A 12,793-nucleotide genomic window follows, 5' to 3' on the forward strand; every position below is an offset into this window, starting at 1 on the left:
TAAGTTGTATAAACAATTATGTTCTCATGTGATGCACATTACAAGTGTTGCCAATGCTGTGTAGTTTCTCACACTTATATTCTGTCTATGCTGCTATGTCTTAAAAATATATGTGTTGAACTGTGTCTCTATCTTGATTAGGGAACATAAACTAGAATGATATGGACAATACAGTGACCATAGTACATAGATATATGTTTGTTTCATGCTGTTATCCTGTCCACCTTACTACTGAACCGGTTTACCAAAATGAGTTTGGTATACTACAAGCTAAACCTGTGATGTGTCTGCTTGTTTCTCTTGTAGTATGCAAATAGAATATTGGAGAAGAGCACCCCACTATGCAATGGTAGAGAAAGTAATGCAGATAAGGTTCAAGATAGTGAGACAACCCTGTTGGTCTCCAAAAAGGTGAGAAAAACGATCTTGTAGACAGTGAGAAAACCCCATAGTCCTGCGTTGATGTAGTGTTCGAGTTACTGGCCAGTACCGCTGGCACAAGCTCTTCGAACTCGCTGCCCGAATCACTTCGGCTTCTTCAGTCTCAGCTACAAGCTGAAAGGCATCGGTCAGCTGTGCTGCGGCAAGAAGCCGAAGGACTGAGGAAGTCCCTGCAGAATTCAGATGCGTACTTTCTTGTGCAACAGCAAGCGCTGGAGGATTTAAGCGCCAAACAAGAGAAAGTTAATAAGCTTGCTAAGCATCTTGCCAGCATTATGGGTACCCACGATATTGTTTCTTGAACTCTTCTGAAGTGGTTTTAGTTCTGGACTTGTTTTGCTGCGGCGTTTATATGCTGATGTGTTCCCTATATTTGCACTGGTGGTGAACTTTGATGCCCAGTGGATGTAATATGTGTAATAGCCGTGATACCCTAGCATAAGTTGCTTGCTTATTTATTTCCTTGTTGTCTTGTTTATTTGTTTGCTTGTAGTCAGTGCAGTTATTTTTCCGCGGTTTGCTAGTGGCTGCAATAACATATTTTTTAAAACTAGGCCACAATAACCATGGGCTAATATTTACTGTAGTGACACTGGGCCTCCTACGGGCCATAGAAACAGTGGGCCTTCTACGGGCCATAGAAATAGTAGGCCTTCTACGGGCCGTAGAAACATTTGGCCTTCTATGGGCCATAGAAACAATGGGCCTTCTACGGGCCGTATCATCAATGGGCCTTATACGGGCAGTATGATCGATTGGCCAAACATGGGCCAATAACAGGCCGCATTATGGCCGTAAACGGGCTAGAGTTGGAATCGTCCATTCATGGGCTGACCATAACGGGCCATCGTTAATAGGCTGTATTTGATGACGCTATGAAAACGGCCCAATGTATTAATGGACCACAAACGGGCCGACTATAACCACGGGCTGAATTTGGCCCACAAGCAGAAAATGACAGTAACGGGCCGTAAGTAAACGAATGCTCGAAATGAGCCCAAGAATAAATGGGCTCTGAGAAGGCTGAAAGATAACATGGGCTCGAAACGGCCCAACTGAATAATGGGCCCTTAATGGGTATAAAGTGATACACTGTTCATTAAGGGACAGTTTCACCATGGTCCGTTAATGGGTCTAAAGTGATACACTGTTCATTGCGGGCCAGTTTCACCACGGGCCGTTAATAGGCCAAGAGTTACGTACGGCCTCATATGGGCCGAAAGACGTCATGGGCCATACATGGGCCAGAAGTGAAAACGGGCTGGAATCATATTGGATGGCCCAGATGATGCTACTGGGCCTAATTCGGATAGGGCGTAACGGGCCTTGGGTTAGCGGGCTGTAAATGGGCTATATGCGAACAGGTCGTTAATAGGCATTCCATGGGCCGGCCCATCACCGTTTGACCAAGTCAAACGGGCCGGCCTTTTCACAAGGATGGGCCTCTGTTGGGCTGTGCCACGTGTCGACGTATCATAGGGGCCTTCTGTCCAATGAGTGGATGACATATGTCCCAACAACGAGCCGACACGTGTTTCCTCCAGCCAATGATGATTTTACACATGGAAAATCCCCATTGGTCGGGGCTGTTAACGGGTTATCGGATCCAAAACCCGACCCGATAACTTAACGGTGTTCCGTTATGGTGGATGCCATGTGTCGGTCACCCTTGACGAAAGCACTTCTGTGACGCGCGATTTATCGTCATGGAAGTGGACACTTCCGTGATGATAATTTTGGTAATATCATGGAACACTTCTACGACAGCACAGGTATGACTATCTTGATTCTGTCATAAATTTGTCATGGATGTACATGCATGAAAAAAAACGCGACCTACTATGACAAACACGTATCATCACAGATGTGTATTTTTTTTGTAGTGCTCCTCCCATACTGCGGAGGTCTCCGGACTCAAGCGGAGTCTGGAGCGGGCCGAAGAAGAACTCGGTCAGGTGAAGAAACAGCTGGAGGACAAACAAGGTATATTGAAAGTTTTTAGCACAAGTAAGTAGTTGTGTCTAACTTATAGCATTTATATCGCGCACTCTAGGGGCAAATGCCGAAATTGAGGCGCTCAAGAAGGTTGTTGCCTTGGCTGAAAAGAAGGCAGCCGCGGAGCAGGCGCTCCGTGAGAAGCACGAGGCCAGGGTTGTGGAAGCTGAGCGAGAGGTTCAGGAGGCTGTGAAGAAAAGTGAAACTTTGGAGTAGAGTCTATTACTGAAAGAATCCGAACTCGCCCAAGCTCTCCAGACCGCAAATGATGCTCAGGAGGAAGCCCAGGCTGCCCTGAAGGATATTCAGGAGGCGTGGAAGATTGCGGTTGGTGAGGGTTTACCTTATTCAAAGCGTTTTATGCCATCGCAGGAAAGATTCATGGTAACCCACTGAATCCTGATTTTTCCAGGGGTGTTTGCGGATCTGCCACGCAGCATATCTGATGTTGCCCAATTCTGACGAGCTGAGGAGAAGGAAACAGCCGAGAAGCTCTTCTGGTCGCAGTATTTGGCGCCGAATTATCTGGTGCCGTTTGTCGACCAGCTGAAGCAGCTGATTGAACTGCATCAGGCGGCCGAACTAGCCATGAAGGATTTGATTATCTGGCTATGGCCCGCCGAGCCCATTCCGAGCAGTTTCTTTGGGCTCGCGAAGAGAATTGTGAGTGCCTGCCCTCGGCTGGATGTTATTAAGCGGTCAGTTTGCATAGAAGGTGTACGAATGGCATTTGCCCGTGCGAAAGTGCACTGGGGGAAGCTTGATGTTGAGAAGCTGATGACCGAGGGGCCGCCGGAGGGGAAGGAGCACCACAAGCCTGAAATGTATTATGATGGTGTCCTGAAGGGGGCCCGCCTTGTGGCAGAGCAATGTGCGAAAGACATTATTTTTCCCTAAAGGCAGTTGTGTTGTCCTATGTAAGGCGGAACAGAGTCACTTATATGTATGTGCCTGTTATGTGTAAATTTTATTCCTACGCAGCTGTTCTATATGTTAATCTTGAGAGTTGGCCAGTCGTCGGCTTCTGCCCCCACGTAGGAACTACGGGGGTGTTCGGGATAAACCTGAACACTCTTTATCCCATTCTTGGGTCCGTGAACGAGGTGTTCAGCACACCGAACTAGGCAATCGGACTATACGGCTTTATTACTCTCACTTAGCCATAGGAATTCGAGTATGGGAGGCGCAACCCCTGGTGTTCGGAAGACCGCACGACGAGCTCTAATAGCGCCTAATCGGTGGACCGAACCTTCGCACACTGCATTTTATTATGGCATTATGCGGAATAAATCCTTAAAGATTTTACAACCTCTCGAACAGCTGATCAGCTCTCGCCTTATCATGACAGTCAGTTTTTGGCTTTCTCTACTTAGGTGTTCGTCCGGAAGAACCGGGACACAATTGCATTAGTTCTCCTAGCGCTACCTTAGCCGATATTGCGGAACGTAAGGTACCAAAACATGGGGGCCGGGCAAACCCAACCAATGACCCAAGACATGATTCAGAGCTGATGCATATAATGCTATAAGTTTAGGGTGCCGAACGACCGAGAAGGTGGTCGGACTTTGTTGCCATAGTGCGGGTGCAATGAAGCCCCTGGCGTTATAAGGCATAACACGATGTTCGGATGCCCTTATGACAAAATGTCGTTGAGAAATGATAGCAAGCAAGCGTCAAATGACTCTATATGTTGTATTTAAGTAATACGTCTACGCGTATGAGTACAGTGCATGTTAGAAAAGAGAGGCATGATGGAAGAACCTGTTGGGACCGGTCGGTAGGGAGTTGTGCACGGTTCTGGAGTAATATCCGAATTGTATTCGGGTGGGGTGAAGGTTCCCCCTGTGTGCGTCCGAGCTGATTCCAAGTCGCCGGTCTAGTTATGCGCAGAGGCGAACCTGCAAATAATGCTAAAGCCATGCGTGAGCACCGGCTGAGCCGTGGGATGTAGCCTGTCCAGCTTATGCTGGTGGATCTGTATGAGCCATGGTCAGGCTGGGATATGATGAAGTAGTTCAGACTCTTTTTATCGGTGTCTGGGAGTTCGGCCGTCTAATCAAGGTTCGATTGAAAAACCGTGACTCGCTGCTTCTGTTAATAAAATGGTTGAATACTCTTCGGCGCCGAGGCGAAGCTCGGTTCTGCCCGCGGTTGTGGCTACATCACGTGGGTCTGGTTTTTTAAAACTAACGTGGGCATTGGGTGATAATGCGTCGAGTCGCAATGTATCCTAGCGGTGCTAAATAGCTACTTCCTAAAGGTGTAATGTCGAAAGTTAGTACTTTTGTATGGCAATTTTTGGGCGATCCGAAGACCATCTCTAGAGTGTCGGGGGCCTGAGTGGCCTTCCGCCTAGTTATGACACTCCAAAATGAGTTTTTTAGTGGGTCTGATCCTCGAGTGATCGATCCTTAGGCTTGATAATCTGGGCTTCTTGCCCTGGGACCTCTTCATGTTGTTTCCGGCATTGGCCTGCCGATCTGTTTAAAGACCCAGCAGTCTCTATTGGTATGATTGGCTGCCGCTCCTGGGTACCATGAATTTGACATGGGCGGTCAAGTATGCGGTTCAGGCTGGAGGGGCCCGAATTATGATTCTGAAGTGTCTTCTCCCGATGAACGGGTGGAGGACTACGGGCTCCTATGCTGACTGTCATTTCCTGGGCGTCGTTCTTTTCCTTGGGACGCTTATATTTGTGGCACCAAGGTTTGCGGACTCTGTTTTTAGCTGCTGGAGTGCCCAGGGTTCTTGCTATGTTGTTGTTCGGTATGTAATGCTGGTCTTACGCGTAGCCCCTTGCCGCAGTGTGCTGTCGGCGGGGTGTAGGCCTGAGTTTGGTTTCTAGTGCCGCCTCCTTGAATTGAGGTAGTAGCCTGCGCTTTGGGTAGTATTTCGTTCGGCGCTTGAGTCCGTATTCCTCGGCTGCCCGGGCCTTAGTCCGTCTGTCTGTGAGCAGATCTTCATCAGCTTGGAGCTGCTGCTGCTTCTTTCTCAGGCTTCTTGCAGTGGCTATAAGTCGGTGCTTGAGGCGCTCCTGCTCTACGGGATCCTCTGGTATGCTGAATTCATCATCACCGAGGCTCACCTCGTCTTCGGAAGGAGTCATATAGTTATTGTCCTCCAAGTATCCGTCTGTCGCCTGTTCATCTGGGCTGACCTGCCCTTGTTCTTGTTCGGCCTGCTTGAAGGTAGGCTGATCAGGATTGTATCCCTCTTCGGCACCATCTGGATTATTTTCTTCTTCAGTGCCGGTATTGCTGTGGCGGGGCTTGGAGCGGCGCCGATGATGCTCATGCTTTGATTTCTTCTCCGAGGGGTTATCTCCTGTTGCCTCATCGCCATTGTTTTCTTTGGGAGTATCCACCATACATATATCATATGAATAGGCGGCAGTCCAGCACCCTGTGGGCGGTGGTTCCCGTTCTTCTCCCGCATCGTCATCTACACCGTCGATGTCTTCGGAGTCGAAGTTAAGCACGTCGGTCAAATCATCGACCATGGATATTAAGTGGGTGGTGCGTGGGTAACGAATTTCTTCATTGCCAGCTTCCCACTCGAGCCGGACATAGTTCGGCCAGGAGTCTCCTGACAGAGAGAGAGAGACCTTAATGAAACTAGCATGTCTCCGAAGGGTGAGTGCTGAAAGATATCCGCGGCGGTGAACTCCATAACCGAAGCCCAATTAGATTCGATGGGCACGGATGCGTGCGGTCCGGGACACGCAGCCGGAGACAAGTTCGGGGGCCCGGAGATATAGATTCCTTTATGAGAGGAGTCTGTGTTTGGCTCCAACGCTGATGAGTGTGCGGCCTCCGGAGCGGGGTCCATCCACTCGTCCTTGTAAGGCACGACCTGCTCTGGAGCGAAGTCCGGAGCTGTAGCAGGCGTGATGTCCCGAATACTGTCCGACGGCCGATCTAGGTCATGCATGTCATGATCGTTCGGCGCTCCTGATATGGGCTCGAATCCGTCGAAGATCAAGTCTCCGTGGATGTTGGCAGTGTAGTTTAGGTTCCCAAACCTGACCTGATGGCCAGGGGCGTAGCTGTCGATCTGCTCCAGATGGCCAAGCGAGTTGGCCCGCAGTGCGAAGCCGCCGAACACAAAGATCTGTATGGGGAGAAGAGTCTCACCCAGGACGGTGTTGTTGAAGGTTGGAGAAGCCATCGAGCCTTACAACGACGACATAGAGGAACTCTCAATGAAAGCACCAATGTCGGTGTCAAAACCAGCGGATCTCGGGTAGGGGGTCTCGAACTGTGCGTCTAAGGCTAATGGTAGCAGGAGGCTGGGAACGCGATGTTTACCCAGGTTCGGGCCCTCTCGATGAAGGTAATACCCTACTTCCTGCTTGATTGATCTTGATGATATGAGTATTACAAGAGTTGATCTACCACGAGATCAGAGAGGCTAAACCCTAGAAGCTAGCCTATGGTATGATTGTTGTTTTTGTTGAGTCCTACGGACTAAACCCTCCGGCTTATATAGACACCGAGGGGGCTAGGGTTACACGGAGTCGGTTTAAAGAGAAGGAGATCTACATCTGAATCGCCAAGCTTGCCTTCCACCCCAAGGAGAGTCCCATTCGGACATGGGACGAAGTCTTCAATCTTGTATCTTCATAGTCCAACAGTCCGGCCAAAGCATATAGTCCGGCTGTCCGGATTCCCCCTTATCCAGGATTCCCTCACCCACCATTTACTAGAAAAGATCATATCTATATTTGATCTTACCAAAAAGTAGAATACACAGACAATGCCAGTAAAGAAGTGTAGCCCATTGCTCTTGTCAGTACATTTTGTCCTGTAACGCTTGTACTTCCAGGGATTGGTACATGATACGTCTCCAACGTATCTACTTTTCCAAACACTTTTGCCCTTGTTTTGGACTCTAACTTGCGTGATTTGAATGAAACTAACGCGGACTGACGCTGTTTTCAGCAGAATTACTATGATGTAGCAGTAGCGCGTTTTGGCTGAAAGGCAGTACTCATCAATGTATTTTTATGTATATTTTTACATGTTTACACAATTTATATAACTTATTACAACTTCAGACTTTCTTTGTGTTCAGATGCACAATTCAAATCCACGTCATCAACTTTCAACCCTTTCTCACACAATTTGCTATTTTCGATGCATTTACTGATTTGTTTTGAGAGCTAAATGACCGTGAAATTGAAAAGCAATACAAAATGAACTCTGAAAAGGTTTAAACTTGGCAAGGTATCAACATTTCACCCGCATAGCATGTGCAAAAAAGTAGAGAGGGTTACGGCAAAAATTGGATGCCCTTCGTGTACAAACTGGACAATCTCTTTCGAAGTATTAGGGTTTCGGACAAAAACTCATCTGGTACACCGGAGATTCAATATTTTAATAACTTATTACAACCCGGACTTTTTCTGCATTCAGATGCACAATTCAAATCCACGTCATCAACTTTCAACCTTTTCTGACATAATTTGCCATTTGTGATGCATTTAGTGATTTGTTTTGACAGCTAAATGACCGTGAAATTGAAAAGCACTACAAAATGAACTCTGAAAAGGTTAAAACTTGTCAAGGTATCATCATTTCACCTGCATAGCATGTGCAAAAAAGTAGAGAGGGTTACGGCAAAAACTGGATGCACTTCGGGTACAAACTGGACGATCACTTTCGAAGTATCAGGGTTTAGGACGAGAACTCATCTGTTACACCGGCTATTCAATATTTTAATAACTTATTACAACTCCGGACATGTTCAGATACACAATTCAAATCCGCATCATCAACTTTCAACCCTTTCTGACATAATTTGCTATTTTCGATGCATTTACTGATTTGTTTTGAGAGCTAAATGACCGTGAAATTGAAAAGCACTACAAAATGAACTCTGAAAAGGTTGAAACTTGGCAAGGTATCATCATTTCACCCGCATAGCATGTGCAAAAAAGTAGAGAGGGTTACGGCAAAAACTGGATGCACTTCGTGTGCAAACTGGACAATCTCTTCGAAGTATCAGGGTTTCAGACGAAAACTCATCTGTTACACCGGCTATTCAATATTTTAATAACTTATTACAACTCCGAACTTTTTCTGTGTTCAGATGCACAATTCAAATCCACGTCATCAACTTTCAACCCTTTCTGGCATAATTTGCTATTTTTGATGCATATACTGATTTGTTCTGAGAGCTAAATGACCGCGAAATTGAAAAGCACTACAAAATGAACTCTGAAAAGGTTGAAACTTGGCAAGGTATCATCATTTCACCCGCATAGCATGTGCAAAAAAGTAGGGAGGGTTACTGCAAAAACTGGACACACTTCGTGTACAAACTGGACAATCTCTTTCGGAGTATCAGGGTTTCGGACGAAAACTCATTCGTTACACCGGCTATTCAATATTTTAATAACTTATTACAACTCTGGACTTTTTTTGTGTTCAGATGCACAATTCAAATCCACGTCATCAACTTTCAACCCTTTCGAACATAATTTGCTATTTTCGATGCATTTACTGATTTGTTTTGGGAGCTAAATGACCGTGAAATTGAAAAGCAGTACAAAATGAACTCTGAAAAGATTTTAACTTGGCAAAGTATCATCATTTCACCCGCATAGCATGTGCAAAAAAGTAGAGAGGGTTACAACAAAAATTGGATGCACTTCGTGTACAAACTGGACAATCTCTTTCGAAGTATCAGGGTTTCGGACGAAAACTCATCTATTACACCGGCTATTCAATATTTTAATATCTTATTACAACTCCGGACATTCTTTGCGTTCAGATGCACAATTCGAATCCACGTCATCAACTTTCAACCCTTTCTGACATAATTTGCAATTTTCGATGCATTTACTGATTTGTTTTGAGAGCTAAATGACCGTGAACTTGAAAAGCACTACAAAATGAACTCTGAAAAGGTTGAAACTTGGCAAGGTATCATCATTTCACCCGCGTAGTATGTGCAAAAAAGTAGAGAGGGTTACGGCAAAAATTGGATGCCCTTCGTGTACAAAGTGGACAATCTCTTTCGAAGTATCAGGGTTTCGGACGAAAACTCATCTGTTACACCTGCTATTCAATATTTTAATAACTTATTACAACTCCGGACTTTTTGGCGTTCAGATGCACAATTCAAATCCACGTCATCAACTTTCAACCCTTTCTGACATAATTTGCTATTTTCGATGCATTTATTGATTTGTTTTGAGAGCTAAATGACCATGAAATTAAAAAGCACTACAAAATGAACTCTGAAAAGGTTGAACCTTGGCAAGGTATCATCATTTCACCTCCGTTCAGATGCACAATTCAAACTATTCAAATTTGAATACAGCAAAAAAACTACTTAGAAATAAATAGAAGAAAATATATAAACCACAAAAGAAAAAAACTATATATAAATATTATTTCCGCGCTTCCTGGTGGGCCTGCTCGGCCTTGGACGTGCTTATGCAGGCCCATAAGGCCCAGCAGGCTCACAGGGCAGCGCGGCAAAGTTAGGCCCAGAGGCCTGCATTAGAGAGGTGCTCGAAGAAGCAGCCGCGGCTGGGTTTATAAACCAGTGCGGTTGCCCTTCGCTCGGCGAGGTGGGACTAAACATTATGCACCGCGGAACTAGAGTGCACCCCATTTAGTACCGGTTCCTGACTCCAACCGGAACTAAAGGGCGGGTCTTTCGTACTGGTTGGTGCCACGAACCTGTACTAAAGGGGGTCGCTTCCCGCCGCTTCACCTGGCCAAATTTTACCTTTAGTACCGGTTGGTGGCTCCAACCGGTACTAAAGGCCCCTCCTCTATATATAGCACTTACAAAAATTTCAGTTAGTTTCTCATCTGCTTCGTCATTGTGCTCGTCCCCGCATCGCCCCCGTCGCCGTCGTCGCCGCCCCCGTTGGCGCCCCCCCGGCCCCGTCGCCGCCCCTGCGTCACCCCCATCACCTCCCCCGTTGGCATCATCGCCGCCCCCGTCACGCGCGTCCCATCGGCGCCCCGGCCTGTCCTTGTCGCCTCGCATCGCCGGTCGTTGCCCCGCTGCAAGATCGATCGACCACGCGCCCCGACCGGCCCCCTGCCGCTCGCCGGCAGCCTCTTTGCACATGCACACATGCATGCACACACACACACACACAAATGTTTTATGTTAAATGTTAGATTATATATGAATTAGATAATGTTATATGAGTTAGTTTTTTACACTTTTAGTTATAGATGAATTTATACTAATGTTAAATGAATTAGATATATATTAAATTTAGGTATATGAGATTTGATCATCTAATTAAAATTTTAGTATATAGAACTAGCTACTTTATTTTTAGTAAGAAAATTAATAGAACTAGTTTAGTTGAATTAGTTGAACTAGTTAGTTGAATTAGTTGAGCTACTTCATTTAGGTATATTTTTAGTAAGTGCTTAGTTGAATTAATTAGTTGAACTAGCTAGTTGAATTAATAGAACTAGTTTAATTAGTTAAATTAATATAACTAATAAGTGTTTAATGTTTCACCTATGAACATAGGAAATGTCGTCTAACGACGAAAACTATTTCATTATGTGCGAAAATTACGAAGACCAATGCGGCATGTGCGACAAAAATTTCCTAGTTGATGATAGGCGCTTCAGCATCAAGCTGGATGAGACCTTCGAAGTGGATACACTAAGTCACAATGACAAGTCTTTTTTCGTATTTAAGCATGACTTATGCTTCATTTGCTTCAACTTATTAGTTTAAATTTTCACTATTCTACTAGCGTATCCCCTTCCATGCAAGAATTTTTGTCCTGGATAAGATAGGTTTCAGTCCTAACAAAACTATGGACATAAAGAGAGTTTACTTGAAGACCGAGCATGGTTATACCTTCAACGTCAAATTATACAATCAAGACACATACACCCATTTTGAATGCAAAACTTGGCAAGCACTATGCAAGGCTTATGCATTTGAGCCTGATATGTTTATCACCTTTGATATTCGTCCCAAAGATGATATTGAAGGTAATAGAGACATTTGGGTCGATGTGAAGACGCCTCCAGTTCTACCATTATGTGAGTTTCTCAACCATCTTTATGTCTTCGATATTGTTTTTTCAAAAATAGTTGACAACTAATTTCTATTGGCAGCTTATTTCCATTCAAGCAAACATGTCCAGCGCTTGGTAGACAGGACCGTCCACTGTCTCGGGGCTGAACTAAACTGCGAGGAGATAAGTCATTATGTTTCATGGCTTGAGGATCTTAATGCTGTCAAGAGAAATTATTTTTCTGAATTTGAAAATCTTAGTACTCAAAACTTGCGACCAATAGTGATCGTATTGAACTACGGTCACATCTATTTAGGAAAGATGGTAAGATTTTTACTATTTTTCCTCTGTGCATCTTTTGCATACATTATTTTTAAGCTAAACTTCATTGCTAAGTATGTTACTGTACGATGTTCTTCAACAGGGACTCCCGATGAATGTTGTGCCTCAGTGGATCGAGACTAAAGGTCGCATGAGAATGGTTAGCTTACTGCCAAGACATCCTACAATACACTTTAGTGCATTCAGGATTTCTAATAGCGAGGAATGCTTAATAGTAAAAGACTGGAGCAAAATTGTCCATGATCGCAGAGAAGTACTAGGGGGCAGTAATCAGAAACGGAGCCCACGATTAGGAGACAGGTTCATCTGCATGCTCCAATATGATGAATCAGGAGAGCTATACATGTTCTATGCTATTTTACTTAAGAGAGAGCAGCAGGAGTGATTAGCATGCTCTTAGTACATGTCCTCTCATGTCCGTGTTCTTCGTCCTGAACTTAATCTCAAAGTGTGATTTGCTTTAGTGGTCTTATATATGAACGCTTATAATCATGATCATGTTGAACTCGATGATATCTTTCCTTCTGGTACAAGTGAATGTTTCTTCTTTAAGCTAGTATTGGTGGTGATATATTAGATAGCGGTAATGACTATGATGATTAAATGGTGGTAATGACGACTATAATTATTTTTAGCTAGCTTGTATATCGTTACCTTGTTGGTGATGATATATGATGCAATAGTTTTTATATTAATATCATGATGATGATGAGTTATTATATCATTTATGAAAGAAACAACAGATTAGTTTCAACTGGATGGATCCTAGCTAGATAAGTGATCAAGTATATGCCATATCCGTATTACTTGCTCACCTAATATAAGTGATCAAGTAATATGGATATAGCATATATGCTTTGATCACTTAGCTAGGAGCCATGCATGCATCCAGTTGAAACTAATCTGCTGTACTTTCACCTACTGATTTAACTACTCATTATAATGTAAAAACAATCTCCAAATTAAATTGAAAACACAAACTAAAGGAAAAATAAAAAAATA

This window comes from Triticum dicoccoides, chromosome 4B (assembly GCF_002162155.2).
Source record: "Triticum dicoccoides isolate Atlit2015 ecotype Zavitan chromosome 4B, WEW_v2.0, whole genome shotgun sequence".
Classification (NCBI taxonomy): Eukaryota; Viridiplantae; Streptophyta; class Magnoliopsida; order Poales; family Poaceae; genus Triticum; species Triticum dicoccoides.